Raw genomic sequence first — 27,317 nt, forward strand, 5'->3', positions numbered from 1 at the left:
AATGTTTTAATGTTTGCCTATCGCTTCTGCCTCATATGTTTTTTCCTTTTTCTCATCTACCCTTTCTGAGAGGGGAAATGTAGTTTATATACTTGTCAATTAGGGTTAGAAGACTGATTTTTCCGACCTTAGGCCGACCTAGGAGGATTATTTTCCAATTTGCAAACTTGAAGACGTGATGCCCCATAAGAGACTAGGCCCAAAATAGGGCCAGGGACCAGGGCACTGGGCGCCATGGTCCTGAGGGACCAGGGCATTGGGCGCCATGGTCCTGAATGACCAGGGTGTTGGGCGCCATGGTCCCACCTCCCGGGACAGCAGGGTGCAAGGAGGATCAGGCCAAGGTGCAGAAAAGATGCAGTTTTTGATGTCGTAAATAGGTTTCGGGGTCTCCATTAAGGTTTAATGTTGCATCGCCATCGTGAAGACCCAAATGCAGTCAAAATTGCAAGTGTCACAATTTTAGGATGCTACACAACCATTTTGTGAACAAGGGAACCACCATCTCTTTATCATCATCAAGTTTCTGAATAACATTAAATAATAAAGAATACAAGGCATGAATGTTGTCAAGTCTACTATCAACCTTTTCATTTAAATAAGTTAGAACTAAGCGAACTATCTCCTTTTGTTGCCAGGATGATTGATCTTCTGATTCCTTCAACTTATTTTCTAATTCAATAATCTTCTCAAAGAGCTGAGATTGAGTTGGATTAGTAGATCTAGTGGCTTCGAGATGATAATCATCATATGGCACTGATGATATATTGGTGACATAAACATTGATGTCAGGTTGAATTGCTTCTTCTTCATGGATAATGGGTGATGACCCGGTTGTTGATGGCACCGATGTTCCTATAAATGTAGAAGAGGAGACTTGTATCTATCCTTTCTCAAGGAGTTTCACTCTCATTTGTAACTCTACACACCTCTATTGAGCTACATTGTAATCATTGAAAAGCTTATCAAATTTTCTCATTAACTCTGCCCTTTCCAAGGCCTCTCTCTTTGAAGTTTCATTAGCCAATTTGACAATATCAACATTCAACTTTGTAGCCTCCACACTTGATGTGTCAGATGTTGGCCATATGGTGGAATTGATTATGTGTTGCATTGGTGTTTTGTCATTGATCCCAACACTAGCTGTTTGGATGCTTTACCAACATCCTTCTGGTCCCGGTAGGTTGAGTATTTTTTGGTTAACTTGGATCCGACATGATCTGGTAGGCTCCAATATAATCTAGTGATGGAATTAGCTTGTTCATGATACTCATGCTCATATTTGGTCAATTGGTTTTGGTCTGGTAATTGGTTGATATCCTTCCTGCTTAGAAGTTTGGTTTCTAGTTCTGGCAAGGGTTTCACTGGCAGAGCTTTTGGTGGAGATCTTTGATGAATTGCATAAGTGGTGTTGGTGCAGCTTCTGGTGGAGTTTCAGGATGCTATTGGCGATCATGTTTGAGACTTGGCGATTGGAGATCACTGATGTGGTGTGTGGACCTATACTTGGTCCCAGTTGATCTAGGTTATGGATCGACTTTAATGTAACATGTGGATAAGACCTATTAATATATTTCTGGGATGTCTTATGTGAACTAATATTATTTGTTTAGTCTAAGGCCAACATGGTTTGTAATTATGTAATCAGTTTATTGTCTAGTGGCTGACCTGATTGTTTATGGTCGAGGCTTTGTATATATAGATGTAAGATCTCATTTTAGATCATCATGGTTATTGTAAGAGGTCATGGTCAAGGAATGTAATGTGCAAATAATTTAATATCACTCAGGCGGAGGAGTTGGTCGATCATTGGAGATTGAATTGGGTTTATGTAAGAGGATATAGTCCTTCGGCATTGAGTTTAACCGAAACTGTACTCAAGCATAGGAGATGTTAGCTTTTGCAGTTCAACACTTCTCCAGATTGTAGTGTGGATTTTTATGTAGTTAGTGAGGCTCCTTTTGTGATGAGCAGTGTGCTCTAGGGTGTTGGCCTTCCTGCAAGTGCAGGCCCCTCTATTGTAATTCACATACTTACTTTAGAAGTATTATCTGACTGTGGGTACGCTTTCCACCGTGGTTTTTCCCTTTACCACGTTTTCCATGTACAAATCTTGGTGTCATGTGGATGGTATTTATTATGTGATTATTGTTTATGCTTAATTGGTTTATCTGTTATTTTGGTATTAATGTTTTGGGTTCTGATATTAAATTTTAAATTTCTAATGGTTCTGGTAATCTGTGACAACTGATTCACCCCACCCCCCTCAATTGTCTTCTGGTTATTTGAATTGTCTAATAATTGGTATAAGAGCTTTGGTCCTCTCTGCAGAAATCCTAACCGCTTGAGGAAGATCCTATGGTGACTAACAGTTCAAGTTCATCTAGTTCTTCTATAGCTATCTTTCAAAGGGATATTCTAAGGCTTGATGGAACAAATTATACAGTATGGAAGATTCAGATGATGACTCATCTAAGATGTCTTGGCAAGGAAATTTTGGAGATCACAAAGAATGGTGTCACACCCTATAATATGGGATTTGGAAATCCTCCTTTGAAAAACCTGGACAAGGAGCTTGAGAAAGATATTAGAGCAAGAGAAGCCCTCTTGTGTGCACTTTCTGATCAACAAATAATGGGATTAATCGACAAATCATCTAGAAAGGCTATATGGGATAAGTTGGTGACTCTTAATGAAGGTTACCCTACAGTGAAAAATGCTAAACTTGATGGTTACCGGGTGAGATATGAAAACCTAAAGATGGAAGAAGATGAAAGGATTACTGCATTCATGGAAAGGGTAAATGAGATTGTTATGGTAATTCAATGTTGTGGTGGAACTTTGAGCAAAGATGAAATTGTTTCTAAAGTCCTGAGAGCCCTACCACTGACTTATAAAATGAAGGCTACAACAATTACTGAGTTGAGAAAAATGGCTAATACATCTATCAACAGAGATACTTTGGTTGGGAAACTATCTGCTTTTGAGCTTGAGGAATTTGGACCTTTTGGAGCTGTGAAGTCTGAACCTACTTTTCATGCATCTGCATCTAAAACTGGTAAGCAAGACCGGAAAGCTTTGTATGCAAAGGAATTGGAAGATATGAAGAGAGAAGATGATGAGTTTGAGAAACTTGAAGAACTATTTTCTAGAAGAGTACCTAAAGGACCGATAGAAAGTAAGTATGAAGGAAAAGCACCTTTTAAATGTTTTGCATGTAATAAGATTGGTCATTTTGCATCTAGATGTCTTGAAAGAAATTCAAGATTTGAAGAAAGAGTTAGAAGATCATTTAATCCTAACCCTGGATATAAGAACAAGTATAAATACAAGAAAAATAGAGACAAATCATGCTACATAATAGATGAGGAATCCATTACTGATTCAGATGATGAATCGATAGAAGACTCTGCTAGTGGATCTAACAATGGGAAGCAATGGGTATTCCTGGATGATAGTTCTGATACTTAATATAAGTACAGATCCAATAGCCAACAAGATGAGAGGGGGGGGTGAATCATACAAACTTAATCTTCCATAAAAACATCAGATTCAACCTCGGTAACATATATTTCAATAATATAACCAAAACTGTTAAACATGCAAACTCAAAATCATATGAACATCATAAACCTCATAACATCAAATTTAACGTGGAAACCCAAATACGGAAAAACCACTGTGGGATTTGAGACCCACTATGAAATATACTCTTCTAGAGTATGCTCGGTTAAAAGAAAATCCTGTTAAAGATTACAAACACATTGCTAGATGTGACCCGACTAAGGAATTTCCCTTAGATCTGTTAGGATCTTCACCTTGTTAGAAGTGACCTTGTTAAAGGATTTCAAACACTCAATCAGAATGTCACCTTGCTAGAGGGTTTTACAAATAAGACTATTAAGTCCACTTGGTTAAGAGATTTTCTATCACTTTCACAAAATAACAGTAATAAAATCTCTCTACAGCTTCACATCTAAAATGCTAAAGTAGATTCTTATTTGTTCAATACAATCTAGACATATAACTAATCTTGTCTATCTGCTGGGCTTCTATACTCTGTTATTCAAACAGCTCTTCAAGCTTCTGTGCTCAGTAATCACTATGTAGCATCCTTGTGCATACACTTGCCTGCATACATTGTTTATCAACAATTTTCTATTTATAAACAATTAGGTAACCGCTTAATCTCCTTGATCACATTTCCCATGATCAATCATAGCCATCAAATCTTCAATCTTGTCCAGGTTCAATGCATCTTTCAATCTGAAAACATTTTACCCCGCCTTAGAACTTGCATATTAGTCGTGGAACTTGTGCCAAGGTATTGCAGTTCAATCTGAGCTATAGATCTTCATGCCGACTTTTCATTGCCTTAGATTCATTAACAAACTTCATTCACGGCTCACCAAGCATTGATAAGTTCCAGCTCATCAACTTCCTTCATTAAATAATGCATGTAAACATTTAATGCATTCTGTTATAGCTTGGTTACAACTCGGTAACAACTCGGTAAATACTAAACTTTACTCAGTAGACATTCCGCCTTCATTAACCGATAGCGATAACCTTAGGGTTTATCGACTGGGTTCCTTAGGCTTTACCGACTAGGTTCTTTGCTTGATAACATAGTATAGTATTAACCTTTACATTTTACAACATATGTATGATGTTAAAACAATCTAAACATCATGATCTCATCATTGTCTGACTCGGTACTAGTTGCCCATTGAATATCTTATTCATCCCCTTATTCATCATATTCTTTCCTGTGTCTTTTATCGACATCTTTATAATCTTCATATTATACTTATCAAGATATGGCAACATCATACTGAATTAGAAAATCAATTTCTTGACATCAATGACAAAATAATAATATCAAGATAGTAAACATCTTTAATCAATTATATCCATAATCATCAACAACCTTCTCAGTATCCTTATGAAATGCCAACAATCTTTCATTGTCTGTTATAATGCAATATTGCCAACAATATCCCCCTTTGGTATTGATGGAAAAACCAATTGATTTGACCTTAAAAGATTTGAATTGTTGTGATTCTGAAATGCTGAAATGCTCTCCCCCATACATTAGACTTCTTCTGTTTTCAGTCTTCTTTCCAATCTGTAGTCTGCTCAGTTTTCTTTTAGTCTTCTCCCTTGATAGGTCTTCTTCCTCTTTATAGTAGTCTTCTCCCCCTTTGACAACAATGCCAAAAAGTAAAGAACTAAAACATAATTACTTTCTATAAGAAGTTATTTCCTGCTGTTGTGTATCAACTGAGTCTCGGTCAGAGCATTTGTCTTCAATTTCTGTTCCCTGTAATATTTCCTATATTATTTCCTGTACACCTTTAGAAAACATCCTAAAGTGTATAAATCAACATCAACTCCCAAAATATATTCATTAGAGTCATCGGATTGATGCTTTCACCGAACTCGGTTAGTGAGTAGAAGATAGGGGTAGGACCCCTAACTTACTTCTGAGATATTCAAAGGTGTCCCTTGGTAGTGGTTTGGTGAAGATATCTGCTATTTGTTCCTTTGTGCTAACATACTCCAATACCACTTTCTTCTCTTGAGCTTCTTCTCTAAGATAATGATATTTGATAGATATGTGCTTTGTCTTAGAGTGCATAACAGGATTCTTTGAAATATTAATGGCACTAGTATTGTCACAGAATATAGTTACTGGCTCGGTAACTTTCTCATTTATACCTTCCAACAGTTGTTTGATCCATGCAATGTTGGTACAATTCAATGCTACAGCAATGTATTTAGCTTCTACTATTGACTGTGTAACACATCCTTGTTTCTTGCTAAGCCAACTCACTAGTCTTTCTCCTAAAAAGAAAGCTCCTCCACTTGTGCTTTTTATGTCATCAATGTTGCCTACCCAATCAGCATCAATATAAACTTTTAAATCAAAATCATTTCCTTTCTAATATACTAAGCCATAATCCTCTGTGCCTTTCAAGTATCTAAAAATTCTTTTGATTGTTGTCATGTGTGTTTCCTTAGGATCTGGAGAGAATCTTGCAACTATACCTACTGCATGTGCTATATCTGGTCTGCTGTGAACAACATATTGTAGCTTTCCAATCATGGATCGGTAAAGTGTCTCATCAACAGATGTAGATTCATCATTCTTTGATAACTTGTAGTTGGTAGTCATAGGAGTACTTACTGGTTTTGAATCCTCCATTCCAAATTTTTTCAAGATTTCCTTTATGTACTTGGATTGAGTAATGAAAATCTCATTTTTCTTTTGCAGTATCTGTAAACCTATAAAATACTTTATCTCACTAATTAATGACATCTCAAATTCTTTTCTCATTTCATTTCCAAATTTCTTGCATAAAGAGTCATTTCCACAAAATATAATATCATCGACAAATATGGCTGAGATCAGTATTCCATTTTCATCATTCTTCATGTACATGTTGTTGTTCTCACTTGTCCTTATAAAACCAATCTTAATCAAATAAGAGTGCAATCTTTCATACCATGCTCTTGGTGCTTGTTTCAAACCATATAAAGCTTTGTTCAATTTACATACCTGATCTTTATTCTTGTCTTCAACAAATCCTTCAGGTTGTTTAATGAAAACTTCTTCTTCTAATATTCCATTTAGAAATGCAGATTTGACATCCATTTGATATATCTTAAAATTTTTGAAAGCAGCATAGGCCAACAATGTTCTTACTCCTTCAAGTCTAGCAACAGGTGCAAAAGTTTCACCATAATCAATTCCTTCTTCTTGAGAATAACCTTTGCAAACTAGTCTTGCTTTGTTTCAAATGACCTCTCCTTTTTCATTTAGCTTGTTTCTGAAAATCCACTTTGTACCGATTACATTTTTGTCCTTCGGTCTTGGGATTAGTGTCCATGTGTCATTCTTCATGATTTGATCAATCTCTTATGTCATAGCATTTATCCAATCTTCACTGTTAAATGCCTCTTTCACTATTCTTGGTTCAAATTCAAATATCAAACATGTGTTCTGTCTCAGTTTGTTCGTTGTCATCACTGGATCATCCTTGTCTCCTATAATCTGACTTGGTGCATGATGTCTTCTGACATACTTGGCTAATACAGGCTCGGTAGGCTCTGTATGATCTTCTTCATCACTCGGTAACTGGATAATTTCTTCATTTTCTTCAACAGTCTTCTCAGTAGGACTTCTCGGTTGAACATAGACAAATTCATCATAGTCTTCTGGTTCCTTGGAATTTCCTTCATCATTTCTTTCTGCAAATTCATCAATTTTCACATTTGCACTTTCTACTATTTTGTTAGATGATTTGATCAGATATTTAAATGCTTTGTTTCTAGAAGAATAACCTAGAAACATTCCTTCTTCACTTTTCTGATCAAATTTGCCATTTCTATCATCTTTATGAACATAGCATCTACTTACATTAAGTTTCTTATCATACCAGATTTCATATGGTGTCTTCAAAGTACCTTTCTTCAATTGAACTTGGTTCAAGGTGTAAACTGTTGTGCTTATTGCTTCTCTCCAAAATGTTTGTGGTGCCTTCTTTTCAATCATTAGTGTTCTATCACAATCCACAATAGATCTATTTCTTCTCTCAGCTATTCCATTCTACTGTGGAGTTCTCAGTGCAGAGACTTGTCTTTTAATACCATGATCATTACAAAATAAGTTGAACTCATCAGATGTGAACTCTCCTCCTCTATCTAATCTAAGATATTTTATTTTTCTTCCTATTTCATTTTCAACTCTTGCCTTGTACCATTTAAACATTTGAAAAGCTTCTAATTTTTCTTTTAAAAACATTACTGACATCATCCTTGAATAGTCATCCACAAATAGTATGAAATATTTATCATCATAATAACTTTGAACTTTCATAGGACCACAAAGATCAGTGTGCACTAGATCTAAAATTCCTTTAGAAGTGTAAGACTTACTTGTAAAACTTGATCTTGTCATCTTACCCATCTGGCATCCTCGGCACATAGCATTCTCAGGTTTTTCAAGACTCGGTAGACCTCTTACTCGGTGCTTCTTACTTATTTTGACTAGATTATCAAAATTTACCTAACAAAACCTTTTATGCCATAACCAGGTATCATCTAACATTACATGCAAACACTTATTCTGAGTTGAGTCAAGGTGACATGTGTTACCTTTTGTTTGTGTCTCAGTAGTAGCTAACTTTCCATTTTTGTCATTAACTTTGACAATTCCCTTTTGAAATTCTATTCGGTAACCTGTGTTGTTTAGTTGTGCTACACACAACAAATTGTATTTCAAACCTTCAACCCAATAAACATCATTGCATCTTGCATTATCAAGAAGTGTTATAGATCCTTTACCTCTCATCAAACATGGTACATCATTACCAAATCTAACATAGCCTCCATCATAATCTTCTAATATAACAAACTTGTGTTTATCTCCTATCATATGATGTGAGCATCCACTATCTATAATCCAAGAATCATTAGTGTTTATGTGAGATATTAGGGCTTTTTCTTCATACCTCTCTTCATCTGATCCATCCTTGATAGCCACATAAACTAATTCCTCTATATCAGTCTCATCTGATTTATCATCGTTGGATTCCTCATTAGCTATTAGGCATGTCTTTCTATCTCTTCTTCTGAAGTCTCGGTGTCCTCTGTAATGATTATCTTTCTGTCTATCATCTTGGTAATATCTCTTTTCAGTAGAATCTTTGTTAGGACAGTTAGAAGCCATATGTCCTATTTTATCACAATTGAAACATTTCAAAGGTAGTTTTCCTTTATACTTACCTTTGCCTCTCGATAACCTTTTGGCTAATAGTGCTTCAAACTCTTCTTGCTTTCTGATTTCCTCATATAATTTGTGTACTACCTCCATGTTCTTATGAAATCTTTCACTTGCTCCACTATGATCTCCTTCAGGGTACTTATACTTTCTTTCATTGAAATCATTAGATTCATCAAGATGAAAAGAACTAAATGCAGATTCAACTTTATTTACCGAAGATCCACTGTTGTCAAAATTACTTAACTCAAATGCATGTAGCTTACCAATAGTAGCATCTAAAGAAACTGGCATATTAGGTACAGACCTCAATTCATTGATTGCAGAGACTCAGATTGCATAAGCTAGTAGAAGGGTTCTTAACAACTTACTTGTTATATCCTTTTCTTCAATAGTTCCACCTGCTCCTTTGATTTGATTGACAATCTCCTTTAGTCTTGTACTGTACTAAGTTATGTTCTCACCTTCATTCATCCTCATAGATTCAAGTTGTCCTCTTAGACTATCTACTTTTTCTCTTTGAACATGTTCATCTCCTCCAGATAACTGATATGAGCTTATCCCACATTGCCTTTGCATCATTGTAGCCTTCTAGATCATTAAACTCTGAATCAGTCAATGCAGATGTTATTTCAATCATTGCTTGAATATATTCTTGCTTTGCCTTTATCTCTTCCATAGTCGATGGATAGGTGCTTGGTGTGAAAAAATCATTTTCCAGATAGTATACGACATATTCTCCAACTCTTGATAGATGTAGCTTCATCCTTTTCTGCCATGTAGAGAAACTTGACTTGTTCAGCTTCGGTGCATCCCTCTTATACATCTTTGGATCTTTAACTCAAGTTCCGTCAAACTTTCCTTCCAGAGTCCAAAGCTCTAATACCAATTGATAGTTCCGATACTTAATATAAGTACAGATCCAATAGCCAACAAGATGAGAGGGAGGGGGGGGGGTGAACCATACAAACTTAATCTTCCATAAAAACATCAGACTCAACCTCGGTAACATATATTTCAGTAATATAACCAAAATTGATAAACATGCAAACTCAAAATCATATGAACATCATAAACCTCATAACACCAGATTTAACGTGGAAACCCAAATAGGGAAAAACCACTATGGGATTTCAGACCCACTAAGAAATATACTCTTCTAAAGTATGCTCGGTTAAAAGCAAATCCCATTAAAGATTACAAACACATTTCTAGATGTGACCCGGTTAAGGGATTTCCCTCAGATCTGTTAGGATCTTCACCTTGTTAGAAGTGACCTTGTTAAAGGATTTCAAACACTCAATCAGAATGTCACCTTGCTGGAGGGTTTTACAAATAAGATTGTTAAGTCCACTCGGTTAAGAGATTTTTTGTCACTTTCACAAAATAATAGTAATAAAATCTATCTGCAACTTCACATCTAAAATGCTAAAGAAGATTCTTATTTGTTCAATACAATCTAGACATATAACTAATCTTATCTATCTACCGGGCTTTCTATACTCTATTATTCAAATAGGTCTTCAAGCTTCTGTGCTCAGTAATCACTATGTAGCATCCCTGTGCATACACTTGCCCGCATACATTGTTTATCAATAGTTTTCTATTTATAAACAATTAGGTAACTGCTTAATCTCCTTGATCACATTTCCCATCATCAATCATAGCCATCAAATCTTCAATCTTGTCTAGGTTCAATGCATCTTTTGATCTGAAAATGTTTTACCCCACCTTGGAACTTGCATATTAGTCTTGGAACTTGTGCCAGGGTATTGCAGTTCAATCTGAGCTGTAGATCTTCATGCCGACTTTTCATTGCCTTAGATTTATTAACAAACTTCATTCAAGACTCACCAATCATTGATCAGTTCCAGCTCATCAGCTTCCTTCATTAAATAATGCATGTAAACATTTAATGCATTCTATTATAGCTTGGTTACAACTCGGTAACAACTTGGTAAATACTAAACTTTACTCGGTAGACATTCCGCCTTCATTAACCGATAGTGATAACCTTAGCATTTACCGACTGGGTTCGTTAGGCTTTATCGACTAGGTTCTTTGCTTGATAACATAGTATAGTATTAACCTTTACATTTTACAACATATGTATGATGTTAAAACAATCTAAACATCATGATCTCATCATTGTCTGACTCGGTACTAGTTGCCCATTGAATATCTTATTCATCCCCTTATTCATCATATTCTTTCCTGTGTCTTTTACCGACATCTTTATAATCTTCATATCATACTTCTCAAGATATGGCAACATCATATTGAATTAGAAAATCAATTTCTTGACATCAATGACAAAATAATAATGTCAAGACAGTAAACGTCTTTAATCAGTTATATCCATAATCATCAACAACCTTCTCAATATCCTTATGAAATGCCAACAATATTTCATTGTCTGTTATAATGCAATATTGCCAACACTGAATATCAAGGAAGATGATCTGGCACTAGAAGAGAATGTACCTAAAGAGAAGGCACTTGATAGTTTTGATACTTAACATAAGTACAGATCCAATAGCCAACAAGATGAGAGGGAGGGGGGTGAATCATACAAACTTAATCATCCATAAAAACATCAGATTCAACTTCGGTAACACATATATCAGTCATATAACCAAAAACTGTCAAACATGCAAACTCAAAAGTATATGAACAATATAAACCTCATAACACCAAATTTAACGTGGAAACCCAAATAGGGAAAAACCACTATGGGATTTCAGACCCACTAAGAAATATACTCTTCTAGAGTATGCTCGGTTAAAAGTAAATCTTGTTAAAGATTACAAACACATTGCTAGATGTGACCCCGTTAAGGGATTTTCCTCAGATCTGTTAGGATCTTCACTTTGTTACAAGTGACCTTGTCAAAGGATTTCAAATACTCAATCAAAATGTCACCTTGCTAGAGGATTTACATAGAAGACTATTAAGTCCACTCGGTTAAGAGATTTCCTATCACTTTCACAAAATAACATTAATAAAAACCTATCTGCAACTTCACATCTAAAATGCTAAAGCAGATTCCTATTTGTTCAATACAATCTAGACATAGAACTAATATTGTCTATCTGTTGGGCATCAATACTCTATTATTCTAACAGGTCTTCAAGCTTTTGTGCTCGGTAATTACTATGTAGCATCCCTGTGCATACACTTGCCCGCATTCATTGTTTATCAACAGTTTCCTATTTATAAACAATCTTCTAACTACTTAATCTCATTGATCACATTTCCCATGATCAATCATAGCCATCAAATCTTCAATCTTGTCCAAGTTCAATGTATCTTTCGATCTGAAAACATTTTACCCCGCCTTGGAACTTGCATATTCACCTTGGAACTTGTGTTAGGGTAATGCGGTTCAATCTGAGCTATAGATCTTCTTGCCGACTTTCCATTGCCTTAGATTCATTAACAAACTTACTTCCATGGCTTACCAATCATTGATCTGCTCAAGCTCATCAGCATCATTCATTAAATATCACATGTAAACATTTAATGCATTCTGTTATAGCTTGGTTACAACTCGGTGAATACTAAACTTCACTCGGTAGACATTCTGTCTTCATTAACCAATAGCGATAACCTTAGGGTTTACCAACTAGGTTTCTTAGGGTTTACCGACTAGGTTCTTTGCTTGATAACATAGTATAGTATTAACCTTTACATTTTACAACATATGTATGATGTTTAAAACAATCTAAAACATCAAGATCTCATCATTGTCTGACTCAGTAGAGTTGCCCATTGAATAACTTATCCCCTTATTCATCATATTCTTTCCTGTGTCTTTACCGACTTCTTTATAATCTTCATATCATACTTCTCAAGATATGGCAACATCATACTGAATTAGAAAATCAATTTCTTGACATCAATGACAAAATAATAATATCAAGATAGTAAAACATCTTTAATCAGTTATGTCCATAATCATCAACAACCTTCTCAATATCCTTATTGAAATGTCAACAATCTTTCATTGTCTGTTATAATGCAATATTGCCAACAGCACTTGCTACTAAAAATGAAGACAAGGATGAATGGGTAATTGACAATGGTTGTTCACATCATATGACTAGATATAAAGGAAAGTTTCTATCTTTGCAAGAATTTGATGGTGGTCTAGTTAGATTTGGAGATGAGAAGGCATGTATGATCAAAGGAAAATGAACTATATCACTGGATGGTAAGAACAATACTGACAATGTTTATTATGTTGAAGGTTTGAGGCATAATCTTTTGAGTGTAGGTCAATTAGTAGATAATGGATTTCAATTACTATTCAAGGATGGGAAATACAAAATCATTAGCAAATCTAGCTTGGAGATTGCAATCGGTTCACAGACAAAAGGTAATATATTTCATTTGAACTTTGGTGAGAAGACATGTTTGATTACACAGATTGATGAGAATTGGCTATGGCATAAAAGGCTGTGTCATGTGAATTTTGATTACACTGGGAAGATCAGTTCAACTAAGGCAGTTAGGGATATACCTAAGATTATAAAGCCCTATAATCTGGTATGTAAAGAATGTCAAATGGGTAAACAGGTCAGAACCTCTTTTAGGAGTATACAAGATAAATCAAATTATTTTCTTGATCTTATTCATACTAATTTGTGTGGCCCTGCTAGAGTTAAAAATTTTCAAGGTGATAGATATTACATGCTAATAATTGATGATTATTATAGAATGATGTGGGTTACTTTTCTCAGAGAAAAAACTGAAGCGTTTGAAAAGTTTAAAATCTTTAAGGCTAAAGTGGAAATTGGGACAGGATTGAAGATTAAATGTTTGAGATCAGATCATGGTGGTGAATTCACATCCGGTGAGTTTAATAACTTTTGAGACAAGCATGGTATAAGAAGACAATTTTCTGCTCCCCAAACACCTCAGCAAAATGGAGTTGTGGAAAGGAAGAACATAACTATCTTGGATGTTGCTAGAACAATGATGATGGAAGCTAGTCTACCTCATATCTACTGGAGAGAAGCAGTGAGAAAAACTATTTATACATTCAACAGAGTACATATCAATTGAGAAATCGATAAGACACCTTATGAATTATGGTTTGGCAATACACCTATAGTTAAGTATTTCAAAAACTTTGGTGGTAAATGTTATATCAGGAGAGATGATATTTTTGGGAAATTTGATCCTAGATGTGATGAAGGCACATTTCTTGGTTATTGAGAAGAAACCAGCAGTGGAAATGATTATATTCAAACCGGTAGCACCTTTACTAGAACAAAGAGTTGAACCAGTTACTCTGGTAGTATTAGAGAATTCTATAGTAACTGAAGAACAAGGAAGAGATACCAAAAGTCAGAAGACTCCTAGGTATGTGAGATTGAATCATTTAGAAGATCAGATCATTGGGGATAAGAGAAATGGAGTGATGATAAGAAGAAGACTGATAACTAATGAGGTATGTTTAATTTCACAAGTTGAACTAGTATCAGTAATTGAGGCATGTAAAGATGAATATTGGATGAAAGCTATGGAAGAAGAATTAGATCAGATTGAGAAAAATAACACATGGACCTTGGTTTTGTGGCCTAAAAATAAAAATGTTCTTGAAATTAAATGGGTTTTTAGGAATAAATTGAATGAGGATGGTCAAGTTATAAGGAATAAGGCTAGATTGGTTTGTAAAGGATATTCTTAGAAGGAACGAGTTGATTATGGAGAGACTTTTGCACCTGTAGCTAGGATTGAAGTTGTAAGATTATTTCTTGCCTATGCTACTTATAAAAACTACAAGGATTATCAAATGAATGTTAAATGTGCATTTTTGAATGGGGATCTTGATGAGGAAGTTTATATTGAACAACCTAATGGTTTTTCACTATCAGATATTACAGATATGGTTTGCAGGTTAAGGAAAGCTTTAAATATATTGAAGCAAACACCTAGAGCTTGGTATACAAGGTTGGATAAATATCTTTTGAAGCTTGGTTTTACTAAGGGCAGTGTTGACAATAATTTATATTATAAGATCATTGATGATGATATACTGATTATTGAAGTATTTGTTGATGACATTATTTTTGGAGGTGAAGATAAGTTATGCATAGAATTTTCTAAGAGTATGCAGAAAGAATTTGAGATGTCTATGATTGGTGAGATGAAATTTTTCTTAGGTTTGTAGATTACTCAGATTGACAATGGTATTTTCATCTGTCAAACTAAATATGCTGAGGAATTGTTGAAGAAATTTGGTATGGGGGATTCTAAACCAGTGAGTACTCCTATGGTTACAAGTGAGAAATTGACAAGAAAATATGTTTTTGCACTAGTAAATCCTACAAGATACAAATCTATGATTGGAGGTCTTCTTTATTTGAATCAAACTAGGCCTGACATTATGAATATTGTTTGTATTATTTCAAGATTTCAGAGTGATCCTAGAGAAAATCATGAGATGGTAGTGAAAAGGATTTTTAGATACTTGTAAGGTACATCAAAATATGGCTTGTGGTACCCTAAGGATGATAACTTTATTTTATGTGCATATATAGATGTTGATTCGGCTAGAGATGTTGATGACCGGAAAAGTACTTCTGGTGGAGCTTTCTTTCTTGGAAAGAAGTTGGTTTCATGGATCAACAAGAACAATCATGTACTTCTTTATCTACTACTGAAGCTGAGTATGTTGTTGCTGCTACTAACTATACACAATTTTTATTGATGAAGCAAATGTTGAAGGATATAAGGGTGGATTGTAATGCACTGGTAGTTATTCACTATGATAACTCTACTACTATCGATGTATCAAAGAATCCAGTATTTCATTCTAAAACAAAGCACATATCTATCAAGTATAAATTTTTGAAGGAAAAGGTGGAAGCAAATGAAGTTAGACTGGTTTATGTGAACACTAAAGAGCAGATTGCAGATTTTCACTAAACCTTTGTCCAAGGAATCATTTGAGAATCTGAGAGACAGATTGGGAGTTTTTGCCCCTCTGGTATAGACTTGATTGATTTCATTTGGCATCAATCTGGCATGCATTATCAGAGATACTATTCATTCTGGCACTAATGTGGGATGCTATTGCTCAGGGGGAGTAGTCATCTTTTGTGGTTTATATTTTTGCTTTGATATTTTTGTCAAATTTCTGGCATTGATGTCAAAGGGGGAGAGATATTGATGTGAAAAAGACAAAGAAAAAAAAGAAAAAGTCAAAGGGGGAGAGATATGAATATGAAAAGCAAAGGGGAGAGATATTGATATTTAGAGCTATATGTGGGAGTTTATTCGCTATGTTCCATTGGGGGAGACTTGTTTGGTATTTCTTGGTACTTCAATGTTTTTCACATCTAGTGTTGCCATCAATGCCAAAGGGGAAGATTGTTGGCCATCTGGTAGAATTGATTATGTGTTACATTGGTGTTTTGTCATTGATGCCAATACTAGCTATTTAGATGCTTTACCGGCACCCTTTTGGACCCAGTAGTTTGAGTGGTTTTTGATTAACTTGGATCTGGCATGATCTGGCAGGCTCTGGTATAATCTAGTGATGGAATCATCTTGTTCATAATACTCATGCTCATATTTGGTCTATTGGTTTTGTTCTGGTAATCAATTGATATCTTGCCTGCTTTGAAGATTGGTTTTTGGTTCTAGCGAGGGTTTCACCGATAGAACTTTGGTGGAGATCTTTGATAAATTGCATAAGTGGTGTTGGTGCAGCTTTTGGCGAAGTTTTAGGATGTTGTTGGTGATCATATTTGAGACTTGGCACTTGGAGATCATTGTTGTGGTGTGTGGACCTATACTTGGTCCTGGTTGATCTAGGTTATGGACCAACTTTAATGTAACATGTGGATAGAACCTATTAATGCATTTTCAGGATGTCTTATGTGTTGATATTATTTGTTTGGTCTAAGGCCAACATGGTTTGTAATTATGTAATTGGTTTATTGTCTGGTGGTCAACCTGATTGTTTATGGTCGAGGGTTTATACATATAGATGTAAGATCTCATTGTAGATCATCATGGTTATTGTAAGAGGTCATGGTCAAGGAATGTAATGTGCGAATAATGTAAGATCACTCAAACAGAGGAGTTGGTCAATCATTGGAGATCGAATTGGGTTTATGTAAGAGGATTTAGGCCTTTGGTATTGAGCTTAACCGGAATTGTACTCAGGCATAGGAGATACTATCTTTTGTAGTTCAACACTTCTCCGGATTGTAGTGTGGATTTCTATGTAGTTAGTGAGGCTCCTTTTGTGATGAGAAGTGCACTCTAAGCTGTTGGTCTTCCTGCAAGTGCAGTCCCCTTTATTGTTATTCACATACTTACTGCAAAAGTATTATTTGACTATGGGTAGGCTTCCCACCATGATTTTTCCATTTATTGGGTTTTCCAGGTACAAATCTTGGTGTCATGTGGATGGTATTTATTTTGTGATTATTGTTTATGCTTAATTGGTTTATTTTCTATTCCGATATTAATGTTTTGGGTTTTGGTATTAAAGTTTAAATTTCTAATGGTCTTGATAACCCATGACAACTAATTCACCCCCCTCTTAGTTGTCTTCCAGTTATTTGAACTATCTAACATCAGATGCTCTCTTTACAATAAGGACTCCCCTTAAGTTGGGATTTATGTCACTAATGTTAGGCTTTCTAGGTCCTTCCTCTAATTCCCATATTTCCAAGGTTACATAATCATCTACAAACTCTGATCCTTTCAATGCCACCATTTCGTCTTCCTCTAAACTAAATTTTTGGCCCTTTGATTTCTTAATTGCATCATCAAAGGCTACTGCATCTTCTGTATCCCATTATGGTAAAATTAGAACTCTAGCCTAACTTACAATCATCCTACCCTCATCTGTAGTGATTCTCTTGAAATCTATCATTATCTCACTCTTAAATTCTTCCCAATTCTCATGTTCAGACCTATTTGGCCTCTGAGATTTTCTCTCGACAGTTCTCTTCTTAAATTCTTCAATTTTCATCTTCCATACTTATTGCAAAAAGGTTAGTCTTCTCACAAAAGCATCATCCTCAAGAAACTTATCACATGCCTCCTCCCTTAAATCCCTAAAATCTCTACCCTAAATATCTAAAGGAGTGAGGTCCAACTCCAAACTAGGGGGAATTGGAGGAATACCAATTTGCATCTCTGCACTTGTTAGTACAAGTGTATCTTCCTCCATTTGTTCTTCATCCTACCTTAAAGTTGAAAAGGGCATGGGTGGTGGTGAAGGACTTCTATCTGAATCTTCAACATCAATGATTTTGATTCCTTTAAAATTATTTATTTGCACCTTTGGGGAAGGCTCTGTCTTTGTTATCCTTTTACCTTTTCTCCTCACCAATTCTTCACTACCGTTGTTGCTCTCTTCTTCACCACTTGTTTCTTCTCTTGCTCTCTTTTGAGATGGCTCATAAACATGTCTCTCTTTTATCATGCCATCTATTCTTTGAGGTAGAGGAGGTTGTGAGCCTAACTGTTGCATCCTCTTTTGATGAATAAAAAATTATTCCTCCACTGTGATGGGTGTTGGACGATGTACATCTCTTCTTTCAACTTGTCGGCCATAAACCTCTTTAAGTTTGGCCTTCTTCTCCTTCAATGCAAGAATCAAATCATCAAAATTGTTCATAACAAAATTGACTTTAGCACAAAATGGAGTAAAATCTTTTGTTGGATCATAGCTTGGATCCATTTTCTGAATTATAGCCCATAACTTCTTGAAAACTATCCATTTCTCTTTCCTCCAATCCTAAGTCATGAAATAAAACTCATTTCTAATTATATCCTTAGGAAAATTATGCTCATGAGGCAATATACCTCCTTTTATTCTTGCCCTGAAAATATTATAAAACCCCTTTGGGTCACTGTGTCTAGCTATGCTAACCCCTAAATGGTATAGTGCAAAAAATTTGTCAAAATACTCATATCCTCCTTTCAAAATCATAAAATATGGGATGATAGTATAATCAAGGAAAATTGTTCCTTTGCCTTTTCCCTTTAATTATTTATCATGGATGCACCCTATCTGCCACAATACTTCTGCTAATCCCATTCTCAAAGGAACATTAAAGGGCAATACATGTGGCTGACCAAGAAAAACATAGATTCTAATAATAGTGCTAATAGGATAAGGGATGAAATCCCCCCAATTGTGCTCAATCTTCAAAAGTGGCAACCTCTCTTTATGCCTTACAAAATCATGCAGCTCCTTGGGGATCCTTGGTGGGTTCACTGTCAATCTTTGTCTCAACCTAGAAGAAAAGTTGTTATCAAATCTCACAAAACTAGCCTCCTGGTTGTTCGAAGACATATCCGTGCTCCAAAGCTGCACGAGAATTTCCTTATTGCCAATTGTTGTCTTGAGGTTCATATTACCTTCAAAGCAATCTACATTCCAATATAATAACATGTACATGAGAAAGGAATACCAATAGAATTTATTTCCAACCACTTTATTTTAAATATCCTGTAACCCCTCGTGAATCTTCTCTTCAAGGTATGGGGCGAAGTCAAAAATCACTGTATAATCTAGATGTTGAATTTGCACGACCATATACATGAAATCAAGTGTCATAACTATAATTGGATTGAAACACAAGATCTGACATAGAGAGAAAAAGGTAGCCTAAAAATAAGGAGCAAAAGCACCAATGGGGAATGGCTCCTTTAAACTAGGGCCAATTTAGTACGTTGTCTCTCCTTCTCTAGCCAAATGCATTGGAAGAAAATTAGTTCTAATGAAATATTTCATTCTATAATACTCTTCCTTTAACAAATCTACTTGTACAAGGTTAGCAAATGGTTCATATAAGTCAAAAATCTCCCATAATTCCTCTCTTCTGATTGTCAGCAAAGTCTCTCCTTCATTTCCCATTATAACCCTCGAGATAGGGTCATATCTATTTGTAACAGCCTTAAGAAGGTCAACATCCGTGAACACACTTGACACCACTAATTTAACCGAATCATATTGCCAGGGACTTGAGAGTGGGGAATGTAAATTTCTCTATCCATACCATCACTTGAACATATCTATCCCAGTCATCGGTACCCTAGCATCCGCCAAGTGGTATGCTTTATTAGTCAATCCTTCTCCTAGGGTTTTACCCTGAACAAATTTTTGCCCTTGGTACTTATCATTTGTTGAGGGCTTTAATTGATCAAGAAAATCATCAAAAAGATTTCTCTTTGAATATTCAGTCTGCCCTGAATGTTTTTGTGGGGGAGCCATCTTATCAGACTAGGGTTTCTATCACTTAACCACAAAAGGAAAAATAAACTAAGATTCGACACAAAAACCTCAAGCGTAGCACAAAAATATGTGAATTGTTATCAAATTCTGAATCCTAGAACAATTTGTGACATTTTCCTTATAATTACTCACACAATTCACACTTCAATTATTTAGGGAACAAAGAAAGGGTATTTTAACAACTTATTGCTTTGTAAACACTAGGGGAATAGCAATCGCATGCTGCAAGAAACCATCTCAATCTTCTTCAGATGTGGGGATGTCCTCTAAATCGCTACAAATCTCTTTATGAATCAAAAATAACTTTGAGAGTGCTTTTATTATCATCTGGAATGAAACATCACTATCTAATCTACCACTACTACTCGCGCGAGTGAAATAACGACTCTAACTTGCATTTGAAATAAATTTAAAACTGAACTGTCGATCATCTTTCAAAATGGTACATCGCATGATCATCTTTAATTAGTCTAAAATTGACCATCACATGTGGAAAGCGGGTCCACCCTTAGCATGATATGGCATATCCAACTCACTGCTTACTTCTCCACTTTCTGTGACCCCACCGTCAGCTTTTCTTGGCCCACCTTGGACATGCGACATCATCTCGTGATGCCATAGTCCATAATCTCCTCACATCTCTTGATTACAGGGTTATGAGAGCTGTTGGATCTATTCTATGTTTACTTTCCAGCCGCAACAATCACTTAACAATGGCCGCTAACTCCTGAGCACTTCTTGGACTAGGATTAAAACATCATTGTTCAATACAAGCACATGGAGATTGATGAACCGTCAGTAACTCAGACTTTACCTACTGGGAACCGGTAACATCAAAGGTTTGAAAGATCAAACCATTGACTCACCTTGCCCACTCAAGACACATGGTATCATCTTGTGATGTCATGTTCCTTATCTTCCTTGCACCTTTGATCGTGGGGAAGCGCGAACCATCAGATCTATTCTGCCTTTATCCACCAGCTGAAGTATTTAAATATTAGACTTAATAAAAATTTATAAGTGCTAGCATGAATATTAAAAGGGGCTAACCATAGGGAAATGTTTCATGTAGACTAAGAAAAATATAAAGGGGCCAACCGAAAATAATTTAATGCTTAGGAAATACAATGGCCTCGCCAATGGTAACTGACCCTTAGCTTGAGTGGAAAAAAAGGTAATGATGAAATATAATAGGCTTAGGGTTTTTCTTTTACAAGGCTTAATCAGAAATTCATAAACCCTAAACCATAAACCTTGAACCTTGAAAGAGGGTAAAATGAATCAGGAATGACCAAAATTTTGACTCAAGCATTAAAAAAAATTTGTGCAGTCATTTTTTAGGACTATCAATGGCTCTAGTTGGGGATGATCATTACTCAGAAATGATGTGAGAATTCTAGAATCTTTGGTGAAGCAAACCTGTTATCACTATTTTGACCATTGGGTGATTTTGTTCTCTAATCTGTTGTAATCTGCAAAATTGTGCTTTGTAATCCATTTCTACCTTTGTGGGTTTTTGGTCTAAGGTTTTTAGGTTCTACAATTTACCCTTTTCTATCTTGAAGTCCATGCATTCTATTTCCGTGTTACTTTTTCCACTTAAGTGGAAGGGTCACTCCATCATGAAAAGAGGTCCCCCCTTTTACATTTACCTTAGGCAGGTCCTTAAATATGCTTTATTTTTATGCCTTCCCCTAAGTTTTATCTCTTTGTCGGGCATTTTAAAGACCATGCAAGTTCTGATTGATCTGACGGTGCGCGCGATCTCGCGAAGGGAAGATGGGAAAAGTTTATCCTTCGCAAAGAAGAAAAAGAGTGGTGGACCCGACAGGTGGGTTAAAGAGTGAAGTTAAAGACTGAACATCTTGCTCAAGATTGAATGGTCTGTGTTGATTTGCAAACGAGAGATGCTAGAAGTTTTTCTTTCACGGAGTAGTGAAAGGACAGTGGGCCCAATGAAAGGTTTTCTTGTAAGGTAAAAAGGGTGTATCTTGAGATAGATCTAATGGTCTGCACTATTTCGCTTGGTGAAATAGCATGCCTTTTATCCTTCACAAAATAGCGAAAGGATGGTAGGCCCAATAGATAGACAATTCCTGGTTTTTAAAGACCAATCAACTTGGAGTTGATCGAACAACCCATGTTGTTTTGTAGCCAGAAGCAACACGAAGTGGCGAAAAGGAGCTGGTGGTTACATGGCGGATGATGTGGCAATATAGTTGGATGTCTAGCTAGGGCAAAAGGTGATCTGTTGGTAGGACACATGGCTCCAAAGGATTGTGAAGGGCCCACTTTGATTGAGCAGTGATGGTGATGAAATTCATGGCTAAATAAAACACGTGGCAGTTTAGATGTGGAGTCTAATGGAGTTCTTGAACAAATGAATGGCTGACACGTAGGAGCTATTTTCTAGAAATCAATAGGGCAAGTGGATTCCGCGTAGAGGGCCCACTTTGAAGGATAAAGGATGTTAAAGGCCGCACATCTCGAAAGTGATCCAATGATGAGCGTTGTTTTGTAGCCCAAAGAGGCAAGGTGATTAACCTTTGCAAAACAACAAAAACCATTAGCGATGACGATTTCATGCGGTTAGTTAAAAAGACTAGTAGTCACTGTGGAGAGTAAAGATTGAGCAGATGTTAGAGGATCCAATGGCTAGGACTATTTCGCATGGAAGAGATGCGTGAGATTTATGCTTTGTGAAATAGCAAAAGGAAGGTGGGGCTCGTTTCTAAGAAGGATGAACTAGGTAAGGTAAAGAGCATGCATGTTCTTCAGGATCCGATGGATGGTGTTGTTTCACATGGTAAAGATGTGAGGTTTTTAACCTTCACGAAATAGTGAAAATCTAGGACACTAAGAATTTTCTTTGTGGTCTATTGGAGCCAATTTTTGAATTCAATTGCGAATTGATTGTCGAAGCGTGTGGCTTAATGTTTCAATTCAATGCTCAGTTGCCATATTAAGCTTCACATCAACTAAATTTAAGTGTCATTTCAAATATTTTTGCAGAGGAACCATTGCATAGAGTGAATTTCTTCAGGAAACAAGTAAGTTCTTCACATTGTTTAACAATTACAGTTTGAATTGATATCACTGGGTGCTTGTCTTCTTAGAGGTCTATTTAAGTTTCAAATTGAAATAGCTATAATCCAAAGATGGCACCTTGAAGAGATTTCATAGGGAAGGTCAATTATCAGGATAGTGCCATATGTGATGATTTTCTAGAACAATTAACCATGTCTACTAATGCCGCTACTAAAATGAAAGAACTAGTACCCAAGGCCCCCCGTTTAAGAATTGGAGGCGGTTTGTATGATAAAGGAAACTAGTTAAGGGATTCATAGATAGGGATATCAAGTTGGGACTCTTCAAAGTGGGATTTGGCCAGAGACATTCTCTTGCCCCAATGAAAAGTATATGGGAATTAGATGTGGGAAAGCTCATAGTCCCTAGGGTTTTCATGGATGTGGACTTGTTAACCCAGATTGCAAATAATTATGACCCTATTGCCCGATGTGTTAGAAATGTAAATGGGGGAGCTTTAATTGAGATAAATGATGATGAATTTAGGAAAGTATTTAGACTCAATGAGGTGTTGAATTATCTAGAGCCTATCAATTTTGATACACTTGCCCAGGTCTATAATGTGCAGAGAGAGCACCTCAGGAGTAGCGCTTTGAAAGATTTTTTTGTCAAAATAGGAGGACTGACTTTTGTAGGCCCTAGTACCATGGAACCTTTCTCTTTGAATTTATTCACTTTGAGGGCTAAAGGGATGTATTGGTCCCTATGTCATATTTTTGGGGAAGATGCTAAAACAACCATACCAACCCACTATATGCTAATGATATCATAGATTTTGAACCCCTCTCTGGTAGTAACTTTTAATTTTGCACCTTATCTCACTGATGCAATTCATGTAGGGATGGTAGGTATAAAAAATGCTAAGGTAGATAGACCTTTTGGGTGGTATTCTCTTCTTATGCACATGTTTCTATTCAAAGGTGCTAATTATTTTTCTAAAGAAATGGACCTGGTTAAGGAAAAGGATGGTGAAGAGATGCATGTGCAATTATGGAGCACAATTTTGTCTTAGGATAGAGAGGATGCGAGTTACTTGAAGTTTGATAGATGCCTTTCATCTAGGCTTAGGATCCTCTTGTGCCCACAAAACCCTAGGATCCCTAAGGCTCTTTTAGAATTCTTGAGGCCTAAAGAATTTGCTGAAGGTATCAAGATTGTGCATAAATGGGCTGATATATATTTGTAACCTGTCTCTACTATGTTTAGAGTTTATGAATTTGGAGGAACTCCATATTTTCTTCCCTATTAAGTCCCATTGAAGATAGGAATTGCAGAGGTCCTGAGGCAAATCGAGGGTGTGCAAAAGGCAAAATTAACAAATAGGGGGAAAGGGACCATTTTCCCAACTGTCACCATTGCACATCAGTTTGTAATCACCAAGGGTGGTTGGAAACAAATTGATGATTTCTTTCAACCCTACAATTTGTCTACTACAGTGTCAAGGTTTGCTGACCCTTATGATTTCTTTAATGGCATGTTCAGAAAGAGAGCCGTATGTAAAGGTAGACCACATCAGTTCCATTTTCCTGAGGATCTGATCTGAAATGAATTCAATCTAGATGAGAAGGAATTGAGAAAAGAGAAATGGATAGCATACAAAAGGGCTCTTGATTTTATCCACCAATTTGATATTGGTTATGACCCTTTGAGGAGAAGGCTAAATTCTTGATACTATATTTTGAAGATTTAATGCAAACCTTGAAGGAGAAGAGGGAAGCTATAATGAGAAATGATCCTAAAAAGGCTAAGTTGGTTTTAGCCAAGCTTGCCTTTGCCAAGGCCATCCCTTCAGGTGAGTATGTGATGCATAAGAGGCCAAAGTACAATGTGTTAGTGCCAATAATTGGTGAGCCCTCCACTTCAAAAGGGAAAAGACCAATAGAAGATGTCATTGACATCCAAGATTCCCCTAAAAGGCAAAGGGTGGGAAAAGAGGTGCAAACTAGTGAACCTTTATACTCTCCATCCCAATCCCCAATCCATGTGGGAGATGAACATGTGGTGGCTGAGCAGTTGTTGCAGCTAGCGAGTCTCGGGGAGATTGCCTACACCTATGAGGAAACACAAGAGGGAATGTCTAAAGAGCCACTGAGTGCTGAGATGAACTTGACTGCAGATGAGTTTAAAGGAAAGGAGTTAGACCCTGCCATCAAACAAGCTAGTGAGGAGTTCCTGGCTGATAATAATTTTGCTACAACAAGATCCTTTATGCAATTTGTTTGGAGGCAAAACATTGAACAATTCAAGGCAAGATGTGAGAAGAAGAAGAATGAGCAGCCTCACAAAGATGCAACTGCAGTGGAGGAAGAAGTGAAATAAGAAATGATGACAAAATTTAAAACCATTACTCCTAAAAAGGGGAGAGAAATGGTAGCAAAAGATGCTATGCTAATTCTTCCTGAGTGGGACATAACAGACGCCTTAGTGCTTGAAGTAGTAAGGAAAGAAACCAAGCCCTTGGAAGGAGTGACATTCAACAAGGACAATGTTGCTTTGGTCATGTGGTCCCTAAAGAGGGATGAGAGCAGAAGAAGGAAGGACACTTCAGAGTCCAGTTGTAGTACCCCTACCCTAATCTATCTCTAATCTTGGTTTAATCTTGGTTATTTATCTTGATATAATGTTATAGTCAGATGGTTGATTTAACGCATAGCTGTTGATGTGGTTTTCACACTAGTTGTATGCAAGTTATTCAGTGTTCCTATTTCGTGATATTAGTATTGGACTAATGCTCTCATTAAGTTATTATATATGTAAGCATGTATGATCTTTGGTTGCAGGAGATTTCAGGTACAAAGTCGCATGGGTGCGAGGTTCGTCTTCACCTGGTTTTGCAGGTTTGAGCATACCTCTTTAATCCTTAGAGTTGGATTAGGTGGTCGTAAGACCCTAGTTGACCTTAGTCGTGCTCAAGTGAGCATCGCCAATCATCGTCGGTTATCCCTTTTTGTTTGGGTTTGCGAGTCATCTGTTTGGTTGACCTTCTTGATTTGCGTGCTTGGTGTGTATGGTTAAATTGATTAATTAGTCCTTAGTAATTATCTTGATTGAATATGTATTTGTGCATTAGAGATTAATGGACTAAAGTAATCGGAATTTCGTTATGCGATTTTCGTTGTTATTGGATTGCTCGTTTTTGATTGGGAGTGAGTTTGATTTAATGACTGATTTTGAATATCAAATGCATTTTGTATATGCTGTTGAAAAGGAAAGTTTTGTATTTTATCGCAATAGATTTAATAGTATTCTGTTGGATTATTAAATTAGAAAGATTAAATTTCAGCTAAATGAGAAAATCGATTTTTTTAATTGAAAAGCAAGTTAATTGTTGCTAATAGTTTAAAAAGGAATTATTTAGAGAGTTATTTTTAAATAAAAATTTTAATTCCAAAAATGGAATTTTTGGTCAACTCTTCCATATAACCCAAAATTTGGGGAAAATTGGAGAATGGACATTTTTGGAGAGTTTTTGGTTGGGAAGAAATTTTGGGGGTTTTGGGGAGGAAGAAAGTTATGCTGGATCTGACAGGTGGGCTCTCCTTCAGCTATTCCAGGATTGCATATGAAGGTAGGGTTTACCCTAATTGTTCTTCCTTGTTGTTATGAAAATGGTTGCTTGTTGCCAAAATCCAATCTTTGATTGCTTTCAGATTTAATTTGGATTTGTGGGTTTAAATCCATGCTTTAGTTGTGTTCTTCAAGAAGATTTTATGGCTGTATCATTGTGTTAAATGGATCCTTTTGGTCAAAATGGGTCTTGATGGAAATGGTATGGGTTTTAAAATATCCTCTTGTAAGTCTCTTTTTAAGACTGTTTTTTTTATGATATTTGGGGTTTTGCTATTGTGAGTGGGAGTGGTTGAAACCCACGTTTCTTATTTAAAAATAAATAAAACCTCTTGTATGATTGAATCAAAATATTTAATTTTCGAAGCATTTCGTGTTTTCCATTGTTTATGAAAAATGAACTGTGTTAAAAAAAAATAATACCGAACTGTGCGTTTGAATAACAACGCTGTGTAATATATTTTTATCGAGCTGTGCGTCATTTTTTAACGTAGCTATTGGTTTGGGGTTGGAGGGCAGGGAGTGGAGCTCCACCCGCTCCTCCTCCCCTCTCCCCCGCTCGTTCCCCTTGCTGTTGCTTGCCGTTCTGGGCCGCGGCACACTGCG

Source organism: Cryptomeria japonica, chromosome 11 (genome assembly GCF_030272615.1).
Source record: "Cryptomeria japonica chromosome 11, Sugi_1.0, whole genome shotgun sequence".
Taxonomy (NCBI): domain Eukaryota; kingdom Viridiplantae; phylum Streptophyta; class Pinopsida; order Cupressales; family Cupressaceae; genus Cryptomeria; species Cryptomeria japonica.